The 20,939-nt window shown below is 38.5% G+C and overlaps 1 protein-coding gene across 2 annotated transcripts in view; it reads left to right on the top strand.

The window, feature by feature from the left end:
* The first annotated feature begins 6,071 nt into the window (after positions 1-6,071).
* Positions 6,072-20,939, top strand: part of FRS2 (fibroblast growth factor receptor substrate 2) — a 104,826-nt gene continuing 89,958 nt past the window's right edge. For both annotated transcript variants that reach the window (XM_012788716.2, XM_012788717.2), the window contains exon 1: positions 6,072-6,495. The gene's annotated coding sequence lies outside the window, so the exon portion shown is untranslated. The remainder of the gene's footprint in view (positions 6,496-20,939) is intronic.

Raw genomic sequence — 20,939 nt, 5'->3', positions numbered from 1 at the left:
TCCTAATAGAACCCTTAGACAGGGGTAGTTCTTAGTGGAGAAAAATGGCAGATATGATGTAAGTTCCTTGTTTAGATTGCTACTTAGCAAAGGTCACATGTTTAAAATATTGACACAAATAAAACCATTTACAAAACAATATGAATATATTTATGTTTTTAAAAATATTGGTAGGGTGCAGTGTCTCATATGTGTAAACCCAGAGATTTAGGAGGCCAAGGTGGTGGGAGGACCATTTGAGGTCAGGAATTCAAGACCAGCCTGGGCAACACAGAGAGAGATCCTATCTCTAAAAAATAAGAAAAATTAGCCCGGCCTGGTGGCATACTCTTGCAGTTCCAGCTACTTTGGAGGCTGAGGCAGGAGGAGTTTGAGGCTTCAGTGAGCTATGATAGCACCACTGTACTCCAGCCTGGGCAACAGAGTAAGACCTCATCTCTAAAAAATAAAATTGGCATATATACATATAAAGTAAGGTTGGATTAAGATCATAAGAAAGATCCTAGGCGCTGAAGAGCTTATGGTGCATATTAAATAGTATCTTATTGTTTAAGATTAAAACCATGTTAAAACTGTAAGTATAAGGAAGTCCAAACAAATTTTGTCTAATCGGGAGGTGACTAAAGGCATCTGGGTCTCGTTCATGTGTTGGTTGAAAATTACTATTATTATAAAGATGATTATTATAATATTTAGTAATTATGCGGTGCTTTATACTTCAAAGAACTATGCTTTATAATCATTTATTAGCTATGTCTCACAACATCTCTATGATATAAAGATGCATTTATCATGCATATTTTGCTGAAAAAGAAGCTGAGGAAGAGTGAGATGGGCCATATTTTGATAAAAAATAAGTGTGGGTGAAATGCAACCTCTTAAAATCCTTAAAACCCTTGCTAAATAGCTCAATCTGGACACCCAGAAATTTAATTAATTTAAGCCTTTTAAAGGAAGGTGTCATTTCCAATATTTTTTCCTTGATATTTAATTAAAAATTAAATGTAAAATATGCCAAAAATTTATGGGCATTCCCTTTTAGGTCCTCTGTTTTTGAGCTTTCACTGTATTTGTGTCACTGTGACATTTTTGCTCAAATTCAACCTTGCTATCTCCCATTTTACCACATCAGCCCAAACTGACTACAGATATTGGTTTCCAATGTCAATATTACATTGCTTCAAACTGCTTCCATTGTCTGTGAAAGATGCCTTCTGTTCACCACATGCACAGGACTCTTCATGATAACTTTCGCTCCATAGTCAAATTTTGTGCAAGAAATATATGGGAATTAAAAGAAGTTTTATACATCTGGCAATTTGTCCACTTTGAAAATAAAGATTATAAACACGTAACTATGACTTGGGGTGTGAGGGGGAGGGAGATTAGAAGGATCTGTATAAGTTTACTACAGTGCTTTGTAAAAGGCCTGGAGGAGATATGTGCATTCTTCTATAAATCTGGTAGTCTTTTTCAGTTGGGAGGCAGTCATGGCCATGGCACATGGGAGAGGATCAATAAATATTAGTTTAGCAGTTAAGATTGTGTCTCTGGAGACAGACTGCCTGGATTCTAATCCAGGCCCCATTACTTGCTAGCTACTTGAACCAGCTTTGCTTTTGTTCCTCCACTGGAAAAAAAAGAGTATCATATTGCATAGAGTTGGTTTGCTATTATTTGATCATACCTCATAGGGTTGGTCATCATCAAGTTTATTGAAGTAGTGCTATTATTTGTCTTTTCTATTTCCGAGGCAGTTGACAAATAACATTAGTTACAACTCTATAAAAATGGTGGTTGGCCGGGTGTGATGGCTCTTGCCTGTAATCCTAGCAGTCTGGGAGGCTGAGGCAGGAGGATCGCTCAAGGTCAGGAGTTTGAAGCCAGCCTGAGCAAGAGTGATACCCCATCTCTACTAAAAAATAGAAAGAAAGTAATTGGCCAACTAAAAATATACAGAAAAAATTAGCCAGGCATAGTGGTACATGCCTGTAGTCCCAGCTACTTGGGAGGCTGAGGCAGTAGGATCGCTTGAGCCCAGGAATTTGAGGTTGCTGTGAGCTAGGCTGATGTTCCGGCACTCCAGCCCAGGCAACAGAGTGAGACTCTGATTCAAAAAAAAAAATGTTGGTGGTAATGATATTTATAATTTGATGTGTGCACTTGCCTTGCTTGTTTAGAAATGGTACAACATGGTACCCACAATCTGCTACCTCAGAAAAATAATTTAAAATTACCTGAAAATACATTGACATAAATAGTTATGAGCACATGTAAAATCTATAAGGCAAAATTCTATACTTGAATTCTATACTCTCTGAAACATCCATATGATCCCATATACCAGTGGTCCCAAACTTAATGTTTACCATGAAGATATCACATATGGGTGAGGCCAACTCATTGTACTACTAGACAATAGCAGCTGCATCTGAGCTGATGCCTTGTGGATGCATGCCAGATGTCTGCCAGAGTGGCTAAATTTTCAAGAGATGCCAGAAATTGGGATTTTTTTTTCTAAATGACATTTCTCAATTTAAAAATTTTGACTCTATTTCTTGTACAAAACTCTGTAGATCAAACAACACATTAGGGGACTATTTGTCAAATCTTTGTCATATATACTTATGCTAGTTCATATATACTAGTACACTGCGTTATTATTCAAAGCAAATGTTTTTCAAAGCAAAATAAGAGGTGAGGAAGACAAAATATGATAAAGTTTTCAGAATCTTTCAAGTCTAGTGGGGAGACAGGCAGCAAAAGTGAAAAATACCATCATAGAGTGTGGAAGCTAGAACTTAAGGGGGTGGGTGGGCGGTGGTGGTGGTTTAGGATCAGGTCTGAGTTAAAACAAACAAAAAACAAAGAACTCCATTATTTCAAACCTTGGCAACAGGTGGACACCTGAGTAAGTGGCTCTTTTGTTTAACAAAACACCTTAATGGATTTTTGGTGTGGGAGCTATGCATAGACAGGGCCACAGCCTTGCACAGTACCAGGGGGCATCATTTGTATTTGGCACCTCCTGAGCACCATTCATGTTGTATTCTTTGTGAATGGTACCCCCTGGGATTGCACAACTGGTGATTGTGTCAATAAAGGTGGCCTGTAGTGTGGCCTGAGATGAGGATTGAGAGTTAAATTCTTCTACATAATAAAGTAACAGGAATTTTAAGTCTTCCTTAGTGAGTGGAGGCAGATGGGTGGAGAAGGTGCCTGGAATGGATAGAAGAAAAAGGTTTGTCAAAAAGATATCCCTAGGATGAGGATGGGCCAGCAATTTGGCAACAACCTGGAGCCTATGAACCTGGTGAGAGATTCCCTGTACTTTTTAAAAGAGATGCATATAAGCTTCTGTCATCTTCTTTTACCTTCAGGAGACACTGGCAAATGAAGTCAAACAACTTTTTCTTTGGCACTCTTCTATAGGAATCAGGAGATAACCAGGAAAGATTTCAATGCCCAGGCTCACATAGCAACACTTGCCTAAACATACACTACCATAATAACTTGCCTTTTTACTGTTTTTCTTCAAAAAGCTCAAAGTGCTTACACTTTAATTTCCTCATTTGTTCTGACATTCCAGTGTGGGAAGGGCAGATTTATGATAACATTATTTATAGATGGAGAAATTGAAATAGAGATTAAATCGCTTACTCAATGTTGCATAGCTGGAGTGGTGGAACCCACACTGGAATTTAGTTCTCCAGGCTCCAGCCACAAAGTGGAAAGAACATGAGTTTTGGAATTAGAGGGATCTTTGTTCAAACAATCCTGATTCTGCCCCTTAACAAGAAGAATGTGGCCTTAAGTTAATTACTTCAACGAAGTCTCAGTTATCCTCATCTGTAAAATTATGACCATAAAACCTCATAGCAGCGTCGTAGTGAAGATTAATTTAGAAAATGCATGTAAAGTCTTGGCATAGAGTAATTCTCAAATAAGATTAGTTCCACCCCTAACCCAGTATTATCTGGTTAAATTTCAGTACAAATTTAAAGTAATCTAAAAAGAATCCTCCATTAATACTAATTTTTTTCCTGCTTCATCTCCCACCAAGAGCAAAACATGAATAAAAAACCTTCAATAAATTATTTAATTTAATGGGAAGAACTTTTGCTTCAGGAGAGTTACTCCTGTTGGGGATAATTAGAAAAAAAGAGGAATATGTGTAAGATGAGGTATTAGTGCACTGGTTCGCAAACTTGAGAGTGTATCAGAATCTCCTGAAGGGCTTGTTAAAACACAGATTTCTGGGTCCCGCCCTAGAGTTTCTGATTCACAAGGCCTGGGGTGGGGCCCAGTAATGTGCATCTGTAACAAGTTCACTGATGAGGTTGAGGTGCTAGTCCAGGGACTTCTGGGGGTGGAGCCCAGCAATCTGTTTTAACAAGCCCTCCAGGTGATTATGATGCACTCTCAAGTTTGAGAACTATTGGTGTAGTGGTGAAAAGCATCTGAGAAGATAGACCCATGTTCAAATCCAGGATGCACCATTTACCAAGGTTAAAAGACCAACCTCTAGCACCTCTGCATCTTGCACAGTGCCTGACAATGTTTGTGACTAAGGAGTTCTCTCACTATCCCTCTAGGCCTGGAGTGGAGAGACAAATTGTTAATGAGTCCTGCCAGCTCAGGCTGTCTTTGACTTCTTCACACTCTTTGTTTTTTTTTTTTTGAGACAGAGTCTCACTTTGTTGCCCAGGCTAGAGTGAGTGCCATGGCCTTAGCCTAGCTCACAGCAACCTCAAACTCCTGGCTCAAGCAATCCTACTGTCTCAGCCTCCCGAGTAGCTGGGACTACAGGCATGCGCCACCATGCCCGGCTAATTTTTTCTATATATATATTAGTTAGCCAATTAATTTCTTTCTATTTATAGTAGAGATGGGGGTCTCACTCTTGCTCAGGCTGATTTCGAACTCCTGACCTTGAGCAATCCGCCCGCCTCGCCAGGCCTGGCCCCTTCTTTACACTCTTTAGGCACAAAAGGCTGCTTGCATTTGGGTATTATGGAAGTATTTACAAACACTTCTGTGATCATAAAAATAAAACAAATACGACAGTGCTACAGATAAAGGCAATAGCATGGCACTGTTTGCATCTTAAATTTGTAATAACTGGTTCTCAACTATTTCGATTTCCCCTGCCTTTCTTAGTAGAAAATTTAAATCATCTTCCCCCACAGTTTCAAGAGATGTTTGTACATTTGTTTTGTAGATAGTATGCATACTAACAGGCTTTTTTTCCTCCCCTGTATCTGGCCTCAGATACAGAAGTTGCTTCAGATAGTGCCTTTCTGATTTTGTGGCTGAGGAATCCCCACCTCTCCTCCCACCCCTCTCTTTCCTCGGTTTGGCGTCTGACTCTGTAGATCTACACACTGACTGGGCTCAGAGATTCAGAAGTATCCAGAGTGGCTCCAGGCTATTCTTTGGCTCACTTACCTTCACTTTTCCCATTGTAAAAACCTCTACTCTTTTCTTATTGTTTCCTTAACTAACGTTTTCTATTGTGTATTGCTGAGATAAAAATAATTGTTGACTTTAATCCAGTGCTAGATAGTCTGAAATGTTTATCACTCATTATCATTTTCAATTCCTACAAGAACCAGAGATGATTTTATAACTTGCTAGGGTAAAAAAAGTAAAAGTAAATAAGGGGATGGAGGCAGTAAGATTCCAGAGCTCTCCAACTCTAGCCTTTTGAAGTTGCAAGTGATGATAGAATATAGAAATATAATTTGGTTCCTGTCCTTAAAGTATTATAAAAACCTTGTTAGGGAGAGATAAGATTTATACACACAACATGAATTAAAATAAAATAAGCCAACGTTTGTGATACTGGGTTTAGTATCATTGGCCCTTTTCCTCCCTGGCAAGATGCAGATAAACAGCACCAACCTCAATGGGTTTGGGGATGATTAGATGAGTTAAAGCACCAGAAGGGCTAAATACAGTGCTCACTAGGTAGAAAGCATTCAATAAATGTTAACTATCATTATTTTTAAAGGAGGCAGATTGGGGTGTTCAGAATACTGGAGAAAGTCGGGAGCCCGGGTGTATGCGCTGGACTCTTGCACCTAAGTTCTCTGAACCTCGGTTTCCTTGTCTGTAAAATTAGGTGGCTAGAGCAGAACGACACTAACAGCAGCTAAGTAAAGGGTGAAGCCGCAGCCGAGGGAACCTAGGGGTCGCGGGGCCGAAAGGGTTAGCTAGGAGCCCGGGGGCGGATTTGCGGTCGCCTGGCGGGAGAGGCCCCGCCCCGCCCGGGAGGCCCTGGCAGCTCCAGGCGGCGAGCAGTTCCGGTGCCAAAACTCTTCCCTCCCCCGCTCCCCCGGAAGTGCTTTTCCAGGGTTCGGGCCGGAGAGAGGCCTTGTAGGCATAGCCGCTGAGGCTCCATCGGCTCCAAGTAGGGTCTCTAGCCCGGGTCGGAGTCCGAGGGTCTGCGCCCGCCGACCCGCGCCCTGCCTCCTCCCAGCGCCCGGGCCGACGGTGAGTGGCCAGGAAAACGGACTGGGACGGCCGCGGGCCCGCGTCGGCGCTGGCGTTCTCGTGTCCCGCTGCCCGCTGCCGGCTCCGGGCTGCGGGCTCGGCTGTCGAGGTCCGGGGAAGGGGGTTGTTGACCTCCGCTGTCTTCGCCTCGCTGGCGGCGCGGGAAGCAGAGGGCTGCGGGGCCGTGGGGTGGGCGGGGCGGAGCCGAGGAGGGGGTTCCCGGAGCTGTTGTTGCTGCTGGGACTCGAGAGTGAGGATGGGCTGGGCCTCTGTCCGTCCGACCCCTTCTGTCTGCTCCCCCAGATCCCGCCGCCTCCCCAGTTTAGTTTTCTGTGTCCGACCTGGGGCTAGGAACTTGGGCATTAGACTCAATCTTGGGCTCTAGTTCTCGACTTTCGCCTCTTCTGGGTCTGTCCCCGGGCTTAGTAATTAGCCCGGGTCCCAGGGGTGTCGTCTTCTCAGTCCCAGGGTGGGGCGCTGCCTGTGTGGATGCCAGGGATCTTTCGCAGAGCTTTTCATCCAGACCCGCTTCGGGGTTGCCATGGATAAATTTGGATTGCGCTCGGAGCCGGTTCTGGATACGTAGGTCACCGTGGCACCAGCATGCCCCGCATGATCTTTACTCGCTTGAAAGCTTACTGAAGCTGTGTGGAAGTCACGTTTCAAAACAAAACTACACAAACAACAAAACTAAACAAAAAACTTGCTTGAGGAAAATTAGTACTTCAGATAAATTCCGCAGTTTATTTTTGCAGATATAAAAAAATGTTATTCTCTAATCTACGCTCTTAGATTCTTGTGGTAATGTGAAATCTGAGTTGTATGCTGAGTTCAGTTGCAAAAATTGATTGCAAAGGCTGGACAATTACTATAGCCTCTTTCCCCCAAAGTTTGTTTACCTTCCTATTTAGAACTGTCATTTTCCTTAACTTTTAAAGAAAAATTCTTCTTGATTTCTCCTAATAGATTCCTTATATTGTTCTAGTTGTTGCTGCAATGCAGAGGTTCACACAGGTGAGCAGGGTGTTTTGTGTTTTTAACTTTATATTATGATGTGTTTACCTCGGATAAACCGAGAATTTCCTACAGGTGAAGTTGATGTAGGTACAGATCTCTACATCTCACTGATGTAGTGGACAGATTTTAGGTGGTAAACTACTGTTAAAAAGGTCTGTAGGAAATATCGTTTTCCACATTTAATGGTGATTTTTTTTTATTATGGTCCCAAAGGATGGAGTTACTGCAGATTTTTGCAGAGTAAGGTATACACAGACGACCTTCACGAAACTAGTGACACTATCTTCATCACTCATCTTGTGCTTATATTAGGACTTACACTGTAGTTTTTGTGTCCCCCCCCATACTTATGTCATTCTGTCTCCTCCCACCACTGGAAGGGGAGGTAATACCATGAATTAGGGAAAATAGACTGAAGTGAAAAGTTCAGTGAACTCTGCTTTGCAAAGGAAAATTTATTTCAAGGTTGTTGATCTTGAATAGGCAAAGGGTGGGTGATTTTAAAAGTCCTTGGAAAAAATTGTGGAGAGAAATTGGTTGCACAACGTTTAGATTTAGATGAAAGTTGTAGCTTCTTAGACATTTGAGGTGTTTAGTTGTTTAAAGCATAGAGTCGGAATATTGGAAATGAGAGAATCTGGAAAAAGAGTTAAGTTATAGTTATGCATCCTTACTGTAGATATGATAGTTAATGTGTTTAGATGAGAAATATTTCAAGAATTGTAAGAGTAGAAAAAGGTGATTGGGGAAAATCAGATATTCTTAGGCATTGTAAATTTTATTATATTACTCAAGTTAATTCAACAAATATTGAGCATTTGCTATGAATCAGGCTATGTTAGGCAACCATGTTGGAATAAATAAAGATACAGTCATAACTAAAATTCATGGTTTGGAAATAATTTTTTTATGTGTGTCTGAAGAGTTGAATTGTATTGTTTAGGCATATTAAAATTTTTTTTCTAATTGGGACTTAACATCGGAGGTGGATGTTGAGTGTTTCATAAAAGCACTGTGTTATGCTTATAGGATACAAAGATTAAGTCTTTGGCCTTTAGGAATTTGAAATCTAGAAGGGAATGTAAGATATTTGCATAAATATTTATAAGATAAAGAAATATTTGTAAATACCCACATGTGGTTTGATCTAAAGTTTGGAATTGTACAGAAGGAAGAGTTCATTTTTAGCTTAAGTAATCATGGAAAGTAGTGAAGATATAGTAATATTTATAAGAATAGCTCTGAAGCTATTATTTATTGAGTGCTTGTTGAGCACCAAGCTCTATGCTAGTTGCATTATGTATATCTTAGCTTCTCAGCAACATATAAGTATCTTTCTTGCTAATGAGGACAGTGAGGCTCAAATATGTTAAGTTACTTGCCTGGGCTATGTGGCTAGCAGGTAACAGCCCCGATTTGAATCCAGTTCTGCCTGGTGCCAAAGCCTGTGTGTTTCCACTACATCATGAGTTCAGTGTTGCAGAGGGTAAGACTTTTCTAAGACAAATATTTATGGGTTGGGAGTAGGTGGGTGAAGAAGGCCTTTCAAATAAAGAAAATGATGTGAGCAGAAGTGTGGAGGTGGGAAAGTTCACTGTGTACTTGAAGAAGAGTTAGTGGACCAGATTACCTAGAATATACGGTTCATTTTGGGGGAATAAGAGATGAGGTTTGAAATTTAAGTTGGGACCAGACTGTAGAGCATGTTCAAATGCTGTATTTAGATTTTCAGCATTTGGGAGGTAATGAGAAGTCTAATAATGTGGTATACAGAATGATTTGTTGTAGAAAACCCGACTTTCAATATAGTATAAATACTGGGCAGGGGCAGTGGTAATGGGATGAGAATAAAGGCTCAGTAGTACTTGGCAATTGATTTAGTAGGTGGGCAAGGGAGAGGGGATTGTTGGGGAAAGTTTGGAGATGGAAATTGAAGATTATATTTTTTAGGGGCAGGCAATGTTGATGGTAGTACTGTTACTAGAAATATGGGTAAGGAAGTATGTAATAAGATCAGTTTTGGATATATTGAGTTTTTTATATACTAGCTAAACACTAGGAATGCCCAGAGGCTTTTGGAAACGTGGGCTTGCAGTTCAGGATAGGTCAGGGGCTAGGCATGTATCAAGCATGGGTTTGCGAATAATACAAATAGGTGTACTAGTTGAATCTAAGAAGATGAAAGTACCAAGGGAGAGTGTGGAGGGAAAGGAAAAATAAAAAAATCTTTAAGATACCATCTATTTAAAACAGAAGGAAAAGACACCTAAATAGATTATTTTATGCCCTGGGTAAAGAATTTGATAGTCTGTGTACTGCTTGCTCCCTCACATTACAAATTCAGATGGAGTAGAAAGAATCTGATCATTAAAAATCCAATAGGGAAATACAATTTTCTTGCCCTTGCTAGCAAGAATACTATGCTGCCATTACCCTATTTCAGGAAGGACAAACTATTTCAGATTTTTTTGATCCAGAGTGTCAGACTTTGGTTACTTAAAAGCTATGTTTGGTTGTTTCTTTTGGACATTTGTTTGACAAGTGATATGTGAGGATTTGGAAGCAAATCTCTGATACAATATTCCATTTATTTATGTGTGTAACTTCGGTTTTGGTTTCAATATCAAGAACCTCTGACTATTCAAAGCTAATATTTGTATCTTATTATGGCTGTTAATATTGCCTTTTATAGAAAATGGTATTTAATTACATATTTTTCTTCCAACTCTCTTTGATAAGTACTTAAGTTAACTTGAATAGTTTTGTCTCTAATCTTCTGATTAGCCTAGAGGGATAAAATAAGATAATTTTATCCATTGTATAATACATATATGAAAATTATATATTTTATTTTGAAAACTTTAAGAACTGTAAATTTATAGAATTTCATGTGGTTTTCTGTTTAGATATTTAAATGGAGAAACTTGTGTATTAATGTGTAAAAGATTATAATAGTTTGCAGAATAAGGCTTAAATTTGTAATTTTTTGAGGGCAAGTTTATTATTTTCAGACTGAGTTACCATGGAAGTCTTTATTTCCTTCTTGAGAATTAATACATTCCTTTTGTTTTTCAGGAATATGTTTTTCACTATATCACAGGCACTTGGGAAAGTCCAAAGAGTCCTGTGTCAGTGTTGTTGGAGGCAGGGGATTTTGTGTGTGCTTTGTCTGGGCTGTTTGGCTTAGTTTCAGCGAGCCTGGTATTAATGAGGCAAAGGTCAGGAGTTCCATTTAGCTTTAGTCTGAGTGATGGCCAGGGAGTACACCTCTCACTCCCTCCAGCTGTCTTAGAAATTCCTTGGTTGTCATTGGTCACAAAGGTGACTGGATGAGGGTGGATCTTTATAACATTGGAAGAATATTAGAGGAAACTTAGCATAATGGTTTGGAACTCTGACTCTGGAATTAGATCTCTGTCAAAATCCTTCATTTGCAACCTTGGGAGAGTCCCTAAACCCCTCCAAGCCTGCATTTCCTCATTATTTAACAGGTTAATATTTGGTTTGGGCATGTGCTATCATTGCTTTTCTTGTCTAAATGGGAGCTAGCCACTTAGACCTGTGATTCCCAATTGCAGAACTGTGAGACTATTGTCAGTCTATGACAAAGTTTTCACTTGTCTGAAGTGAAATGAGAATGTAGTTACCTTTTCATAAAGCTAAATCTATTGAATTGAGAAGATAATTTTTTTCTAAAATTACATTTTACTATTTTTGGTGGGAACATATTCTTTTATGAAATAGTGCTGATGGGTAATTGGTCGGGTTTTTTGTTGTTGTTTGTTTTGTTTTAAATGTCCTTGGCAGAATAAAAGTTGGCAACCTTATGCTGGTTACCCTACCCCCACCTCCTTTTTTTAAGATTATGGTTCTGTGAAATCCGAAAATTTTGGCTTAAACAGAATCTGAGGGATTTAGGGAGAGTATTCATCCAACATATTTATGAATATTCAAGTTAAGTCTGGGGTATATTCTGCCCTTCTGTTACCCTACAGAGGGTGCATTGTGACTCTCAGCACCATTGAATTGAATTTTGTCAAGTTTCACAGTTAATACTTAAGTACATTTCAAGGAGCAGTTCAGCCTGTTTTCAGTTGAGTTCATAAAAGTTGTTCCAAATTATTTGTTCAAGACTGTGATGCTCAACCAGAGCCCTAGGAGAAAACTGGTGAACTGTTGGGGTTGCCTGGGGGTGCTGCTTTTTAAGTCATTACTCTGTTGATTAGCCAATAACATAAATAACTCACCTTTGACAAGTTATTTAGCAAAGTAGCAGAAATTGGGCTTCCTTTTCACCTCTTCCATAGGAAAGATAGAGCAAGAAAAGACTTTTTATTTAATACAGCAAGTAAACCTTGTGCAAATATCAGTATTCAGAATGCTTTCTAGAGAAAGAATAGTGTGGCACTGTGCATAATGGGTTATGTAAGTGGAGCCACAGAAGTCCTCCTGGGGACACAAACCAATTATTAACATAAGCGCTTACTGAAATTGCATCAGTTGTCTAGATGAGAAGTTTATTGACTCCCTAGTTCACTTAGCGTTGGGGGGAGGAGCGATGGAGGGAAGGAATCTAAGGTGGAAACCTAGTCTCAGCTACTGTTAAATTAAGGCTTAACATTTGTTTCCTTTGAGTGTTTGTGGTTAATTTAAAAAGTTGGAACTGCTATAGAAATATTTAAATATGTGTTAGAATGCCTAAAGCACAATGTTCAGGTTAAGTTGAAATAGCTTGGGCCCTCTGTCATTTAATTTTAAAGAAATTTAAAGGTTTGGTGCTTCAGATATTAAAGGTGATATTGCTTTATAGATAAGAATTTTGTTGTAGATTGTTTCTGTTAAATAAAATCGTGTATAATTCGTTTATTTTAACAATGCTTAAATTTTTCTCTCAGACTACTTCCAATGGCAGAATGTGAATGAGTATCCCCAGAAGTATAGGGATGCAGCCCAGAATGTGCCTGTTGTAAATTGAAAAGTCTCTGATGCCTGTAGAGTTATATTTTTTAAAATTAATATAAAATTTGCTTTTTGCTATCTTTTATGCATGTAAGCAGTATTTTAAAATATTCTCAGACTGCTCACACCTATAATCCCAGCACTTTGGAAAGCCAAGGCAGGAGGATTGCTTGAGGCCGGGAGTTTGAGACTACTCTGGGCAACATATTGAGACCCCCATCTCTACAAAAAATTTAAAAACTAGCTGTATGGTGGCATGCACCTATGTACTTGGTAGGCTGAGGTAAGAGGATCACTTCAGTCCAGGAGTTCAAGGTAACAGTGAGCTATGATTACACCACTGCACTCTAGACTGGGAGACAGAGGAAGACCCTGTCTCTTAAAAAAAAAAAAAAAAAAAAAGAAAGTACTCTCAAATAAAACTGATGACCCCAAGAAATAGTTGTATTTTCATCCTGTAGATTTACATATCCGTATGACATGGCTTATATTGCAGTTCAGTAGGACTGTGCTTAACTATTTTTTTATTATTGCCTCATTCCTTTTTCGAGACAGAGTCTCACTTTGTCACCCCAGCTGGAGTGTAGTGGTGTTATCCTAGTTCACGGCAACCTCAAACTCCTGGACTCAAGCTAGTAGCTGGGACTACAGAAGTGCACCACTGTGCCCGGCTAATTTTTCTTTCTTTTTGTCTTTTTTTTTAAGTAAATATGGGGTCTTGCTCTTGCTCAGGCTGGTCTTGAACTCGTGAACTCAAGGAATCCTCCAGCCTCTGCCTCCCAGAGTGCTAGGATTACAGGCTTGAGCCACCGTACCACCACCGTACCACCACCACCCACCCCTTTTCTAATTCTGTGTCTGATAGTTTTGTTAGGACATAGGAGAGGGTGAACAATTTCTGTTACTGTTTATATACACATATATATATATATATTTAATAAACAGAAAACTTTTAAATACTAAAGAGCTGTCATTTGATAGAGATAAAATATCTTCAAAAGGGAATTTATTTAACTTTTAAAATGTTGTTTTATATTTAAGATTTTTTGATTATCAACATTGCTGTAGTTTGGATGTTTGTTCCCCCAAGCCTCATGTTGTAATTTGATATCCCCAGTGTTGGATGTGGGGACTAATGGGAAACGTTTAGGTTATGGGGGTGGATCCCTCATGATTGGCTTGTTACCATCCTCATGGTAATGAGTGAGTTCTTGCTCTATTAGTTCCTGAAAGAGCTGGCTGTTAAAAAGAGCCTGGCACTTCTCCCCTCTCTCTTGCCATGTGACCTCTACATGCCATGAGTGGAAGCAGCCTGAAGCCCTCACCAGAAGCAGATGCTGGTGTCATGCTTCTTGTATAGCCTGCAGAACTGTGAGCCAAATAAACCTCTTATCTTTATAAATTACTCAGCTTCAGGTAGTCCTTATAGCTGTGTTCCCCAGCCCCATGCTGCAGACTGGTACAGGTCTGTAGCCTGATAGGGACCAGTCACACCCCCCCCCCCCTGGAAAAATTGTCTTCCATGAAATCAGGGAGCTGAATGAACAGCAGGAGGTGAGTGGCAGGTGAGCCAGCATATTTATAGCCACTCCTAAATGCTGCCATCACTGCCTGAGCTCCACCTCCCCTCTACTCCTTTTGTCTTCCATGAAACTGGTCTCTGATGCCCAAAAGGTTGGGGACCACTGCTATAGCAACACAAACATGACTAACTAAAATGTATTTCTGTGTTATAATGAAATATAGCAATACTGTCTCATAGTGCTTTCTGTAATAATGGAACTGTTCTATATTTATGCTATTTAATATGGGTATCCATATATGATTATTGAGCACTTATAATTGTCTAGTAATACAGAAGAACTGAATTTTAAGTTTTATTTCATTTTAATTAATTTAAATGTAAATAGCTACATGTGGTGAGTGGCTACTTTGTTAGTGCAAATCTATAGGGCTAGCAAGATGAAGAGGGAGAAGGGAGGCTAGAAATCTTTAAACCTCAGTTCAGGTTTAGGCAGATTAGGCAGTCAGTATTTGTTGAATGCAATAATCCATTTTCTTATTGTTTCAATTTTAAAGACCAAATTTTGTGAAATATTCTAGATTTTTGGGGAATGATTCGTAGTCTTTTGTTTTCTTTCTTTTTTTTTTTTTTTAACATTAGGCATACAAGCTAATAGTCTTTTGATTTTTCTTCTATATTGATTTTTTTTTTTTATTTGGAGACAGAGTCTCACTCTGTTGCCCGGGCTAGAGGGCCGTGGTGTCAGCCTAGCTCACAGCTAGCTCACAGCAACCTCAAACTCCTGGGCTCAAGCAATCCTGCTGCCTCAGCCTCCCGAGTAGCTGGGACTACAGGCATGCACCACCATGCCTGGCTAATTTTTTCTAAATATTTTTAGTTGGCCAATTAATTTCTTTCTATTTTTAGTAGATACGGGGTCTCGCTCTTGCTCAGGCTGGTTTCAAACTCCTGACCTGGAGCAATCTGCCCGCCTTGGCCTCCCAGAGTGCTAGGATTACAGACGTGAGCCACCGCGCCTGGCCTTCTACTGATTTGCCTTTCTTGGACATTTCATATAAATGGAATCATACAGTATGTGGCTTTATGTGTTTGGCTTTGTTCACTTAGCCTGGCTTTATGTTGATTTTTTAAAAATTTACTTTTTAATAAAACGAAGGGTAGAAGAGAATCTTTTATATTGATTTTTAAAATTTACTTTTATTACCCTTACAAAAGCATGCACTGTAGTATATAGTGTGTATACTATAGTTCATTTTATACTTTAAAGAATTATAAATTTAAAGCAGTTTTAAACACTGCTGCTTTGATTTGCCTATATACTGTGTTTACAGATGTCTTTGCTCGTCATTCTCATTTGCATCTGAGACCTCCAAGATCTGGGAATCTGAGATTGTTTTCTCTTTGCCTGAAATGTATCTTTTAGAGTTTTCTCTAGTGAAGGTATGTTGGAAAATGTTTTATTTGTTGGAAAATGTCTTTAATGTAATTTCTGAAGATGATATTCCTCAATATATATTCCAGATTAGCAGTTATTTTTTTCTTTGCTCATTATAGATCTTATTTTATTCTGTTTTGGTTTTTATTGCTGTTGAAAAATCCGGTCAGTGTAATTGTCATTGCTTTATAGGCAATCTGTGTTCTTTATGGATAGTTTTAGAGTTTTTTTCTTTGTCCTTGGTGTTCTGCACTTCATTTTTATATTTTTAAAAGTTGATTTTATTTATCATACTTAATATTCTCTAGGCTTTGAAATCTGAAGATTGGTGTCCTTAAACAATTTTGGAGAATTTTTCTGCCATTCTCTCAAATTTTATGTCCTGTATTTTCTGTCTGGAACTTGTGTTTGATGTATGTTAGATCTTCTTACTATACCTTCCGTGCCTCTTAGCCTATCTTTCATATTTTCCATTTCTCTATTGTTCTGTATCATGTTGTGAATAATTAGTGTCTTTTCTTGAAGTTAGCTAGTTCTCTCTTCTGCTTTGTTCTACTAGTTTATACAATTAAAAATTATTTTAACAATAATACCCATTTTTTCCATTATGGTAAAATAAACAAAATATTGAATTTACCATTTAACCATTTTTAAGTGTATAGTTCAGTAGCAGTAAGTACATTTACATCATTGTGCAGCCATCACCATTAGTCATCTCCAGAACTTTTGCATTATCACAAACTGAGATCTGTATCCATTAAGCAATAATTCCCTATTCCCTCCCCGCCCCCCCAGCTCCTAGCAACTACTATTTTACTTTCTATCTCTATGAATTTTACTGTTCTAGGTACCTTATCATATAATATGTGTCTTTTTATATCTGTTTTATTTCACTCATCATGTCCTCAGGGTTCATCTATCTTGTAACATATTGAGTTTTAAAAATTTTTTTAAATTTTTATTTCTTTATTTTTTAGAGACAGAGTCTCACCAGGTTGCCCAGGCTGGAGCATAGTCGCTGTTCATGGGTGTGATCATAGCACATTACAGCCTTGAATTCCTGGGCTCAAGTGTTCCTCCTGCCTCAGCCTCTTGAGTAGCTGGGACTGATGGATATTAACCACTGTGCCCCGCCACTGATTGTTTCAAAATTTCATTTACTGTATATTTTTTTTCTAGAAGTTTTATTCAGTTACTTCTTAACACTGCTTTATCCTTTTTTGAGTAGTCTTATTTCTTTTCTTGGCCATATTCCCAGTATTTCTTTTATTTCTTAAAAACCTATTAAATATATTTATTTTACATTTCGTGTTTGATAATTTTGCTGGCTGTTGCTCATGGTGCCATGCTTCCTAGTCTTATAAGTTTTCTTATTTTTTTAGAGATAGGGTCTTGCTCTATTGCCTAGGCTGGAGTGCAGTGGTGGGGTCATAGCTCACTGGAACCTTGGACTTCTGGGCTCAAGCAATCCTCCCACTTCAGCCTCCCACGTAGTTAGGACTATAGGCATGCTCCACCATGCCTGGCTAATTAAAAAAAATTTTTGTTTTGTAGAGGCAGGGCCTCACTGTGTTGCCCAGGCTGGCCCCCTTGACTTCTGGCCTCAAGCAATTCTCCTGCTTTGGCCTTCCAAAGTGCTGGAATCACAGGCGTGATCCACCCTGCCTGGTCCCTGGTCTTGTAATTTTTTTTTTTCCTTTTCTCAGGTAACACAGCCTACTTGAATAATTTTTGACTGTGAGGTTCATGTAATTTATACATGAACTTAGAGTTCATGTATAAATTTATTTAATTTTGCAGAGTGATTTTTAGCAGTACTTCAAACTTCTATAACTTAGAACTTAGAAATAAACCCCTGGAATATAGGAGTATCCTGTTCTCTTAAACCTTTCATTTTGGATTAATTTCAAACTTACAGAAAAGTTGCAAGAATAATATAGTAGACTCTGGTATACTCTTTATCCCCTTTTTTGACATTTTACCATATTTGTCTTATGGCATACACACTTTGTGTGTGTGTGTGTGTGTGTGTGTGTGTGTGAGAGAGAGAGAGAACCATTGAAGAATTGTATGCCTTTTTACCCCTTAATATCTTAGAATGTATTTCCTAAGAATAGAGATAATCTCTTAGGTAATCACAGTACCATCATCAAATTTCAAATTCCATTTTACATTGATATGCTACTTTTATCCGACCTATACTTTATATTCCAGTTTTGTCAATTTGATCACATATTGTAGTCTCCTTTAATTTGTGAAGAGTTCCTTAGCCGCTCTTTGTCTTTTATGCATTTGAAGGATACAGGTCAGTTATTTTACAGAACATTTTTCAAATTGGATTTGTCGGATTTGAGCTGATTTGTTTTGTGATTCAGGTTATTTATCTTCAGTCAGAATACTACAAAAGTGATGCTTCCTTCTCAGGATATCACATCTAGGGACACATAATGCCCATTTGCCTTTCATTGCTCATTTTAATTTTGATGAAGGTGTCTGGTTTATCTACTCTAAAGTTAATATTTTCTCCCTTACAACTGATAAGCAGTGTGTAGAGAGGTAGCCTAGTGTTTTGTTTTTTCTCCTTAATGAAAATCTATATGTAGTGATTTATACCTTATATTTGTATAGTGCTTTCTAGTTTGCCAGGCATTTTTATATATTATGATTTTATTTTAATCTTTATGTCAGTAGGTAGGACCTACTTTATAGTTCTGGATACTAAGACTCAGAGATGTAGCTGATAAGAGGTAGCATTGGAATTCAAACCCTGGTATTAAGAGTCTTTTCACTAGCTATAGTTGTTGCCTTTTAAGTTACTAAATAGACTATAAACTTAAGTCAAGGCATGGTCTGTGTCCTGTTCACTGTTACATTGTCAGTACCTTGGATTATTGAATGAATAACATAAAGGCATGAATTGCCAATCTCACTTACAAGGTGAGATTCTAGTGTAATCGTGTTTTTTTATATGATATATGTTATTTCTATATGAATATACAAAAAATGTAAGTATATGTAATAGATATAATTAAATATATAATTGTTGAGCACTTAAGGCTTATGTGGAAGAGGTTTTTGATACTTTGCATAACTCTAGCTAAGATTTGTCATATCAAAAGTTGATAGATTTGTACATAACAAAGAAAATTCAAAAGCATTAGGTGAGAAAGTTAGTAAGGCAGATTTTCTGATACCAGTTCAATTCTTTTTCTAGTTATTACACAAGCTTTTAGGACTTGGCCTGATTAGAGGAGGTGACTTAAGTTTTTCCTAAGGTCAAAGTTTGCATTGGTACTAGGGTATGGTGTTTAACATAATCCTTTGAACAGGTGAATTGGTAGAAGCTGGGTCCTATGAAGATTTACCCTTTTTTCTCTTAACTTTTACCTCACATTCCCAGTTGAGCTGGAGGGACTTGGGCATTGAACCTTGGTTAGAACATGAATTCATTCATTGATGGATTGATTCAGTAAATAGTTATCAGGAGCCTAGTATGTATCAAGAACCATGCTAGGCATTGAGTTAAAATGGTGAATTAAGACAGATGTGATTTTTGTCATTGAGCACAGTCCAGAGATGGTAAGCTATTCTTTGTAGTAATTTATATATTTAATTTGAATATATGTAAGAAAATCCTATTTGTATCTGTTTAAACTGTTCTCTGGCAAGGAAGAAAGTTCTGAGGGCTCTTGCTTAATTGATTATGTAACTATAGTCTTTGAAGTTCAAAACTATTCAGTTAAGCATGTTCAGAAAATTGACTGATACTTTTATTTAAATTGAAGCCTTTTATTAAAGCCTGGCTTAAGTAAGTTATAGTCAATCTAAAGATTTGCCTCCTATGGGTTTTGTGAATAGTTAGTAGGTTAGTGCTTTGAAAGCTACGTGTTACGTGGCTCATTTTACATTCCTATATTTCCCATCCCCTTAAAAAAGTTTAATATTATGCGTGCTGGTGTGTCTATTTTTTAAAAACATTTTATTTTGAGGCCTGTCACGGTGGCTCACGCCTGTAATCCTAGCACTCTGGGGGGCCAAGGCGGGCGGATTGCTTGAGGTCAGAAGTTCGAAACCAGCCTGAGCAAGAGCGAGACACCGTCTCTACTATAAATAGAAAGAAATTAATTGGCCAACTAATATAGAGAGAAAAAAACAGCTGGGCATGGTGGTGCATGCCTGTAGTCCCAGCTACTTGGGAGGCTGAGGCAGCAGGATTGCTTGAGCCCAAGGAGTTTGAGGTTGCTGTGAGCTAGGCTGATGCCACGGCACTCACTCTAGCCTGGGCAACAAAGTGAGACTCTGTCTCAAAAACAACAACAACAACAACAACAACAAAACCATTTTATTTTGAAGTAGAGACTCACTGAAAGTTGCAAGATAATACAGTATCCTGTCTACCCTTCACTCAGTTTTCCAATGAAAATATCTTATGTATCTGTCAATTACAAAAAAAAAATGAGGAAACTGACATTGATACATTACTGTTAACTAAACTACAAACCCTATACCCATTTCACCATTCTTTAAACCTGTACTTCTTTGTGTGTGCATGTGCATATATTTCTGTGCATTTTTGTCCCATGTATAGTTTTGTATAGCCACTACCACAGTCAACTTACAGAACTTTTCTGTCACCACAGAAGAACCTCTTAGTACTACCTCTTTCTATTCACAATGTCCCCTACAAACCACTAGTTTGCCGTTTTGAGAATGTTATCTGAATGAAATCATGCAATATGTAATCATTTGGGATGCATGTTTTGAAAATATAATTTATTTTAATTGAAAAAGTGAAATCAGCTAGGTGTTGTGGCTCACGCCTGTAATCCTACCACTCTGAGAGGCCGAGGCGGGTGGATTGTTTGAGCTCAGGAGTTCGAGACCAGCCTAAGCAAGAGCGAGACTCTGTCTCTACAAAAAATAGAAAAATTAGCAGTGCATGCTTTGTAGTCTTGGCTACTCTGGAGGCTGAGGCAGAAGGATGGCTTGAGCCAGGATTTTGAGGTAGCAATGAGCTACAATGAGGCGACTGCACTCTAGCGGGATGACAGAGTGAGACTGTCTCAGAAAAAAAAAAAAAAGGAAAGAAAGAAAAGAAAAAAGGAGGTCTTGCTTTGTTGCCCTGACTGAAGTGATTCGACTGAGTGGCAGAGACTACAGGCATGCATCGTGGCACCTGGCTTATTAGTGGTTCTTTTTTCCCCCTAATTTAGTAGGTAAGAAAGATACTTCATTGTTCTAATTTTAGAGCACCTTTCTTTATGTAACAGTTTTTTCCATGAAGAGTAAAATTGATTGCAATGTCATGACATGAACTTTTAAAAATGATATTGTTTTTAAGTAATTTGGAAAGGCATTTAAATATATCTGCCAGTGTTCAACAGTTCTGAGCTAGAGGTTAAAATATCAGATATTTCTCATTAGCTTACAGGTTTGTCACCTACAAATGATTGCCAGTTTCTACATTGCTTCTCTTTGGTCTGTGCCATTATCTCCTACTTACTCTCC

Source organism: Microcebus murinus, chromosome 10, assembly GCF_040939455.1.
Source record: "Microcebus murinus isolate Inina chromosome 10, M.murinus_Inina_mat1.0, whole genome shotgun sequence".
In the NCBI taxonomy this organism is placed as follows: domain Eukaryota; kingdom Metazoa; phylum Chordata; class Mammalia; order Primates; family Cheirogaleidae; genus Microcebus; species Microcebus murinus.
The sequence above is the reverse complement of the archived record's forward strand: the minus strand, read 5'-3'. Positions and strand labels throughout refer to the sequence as shown.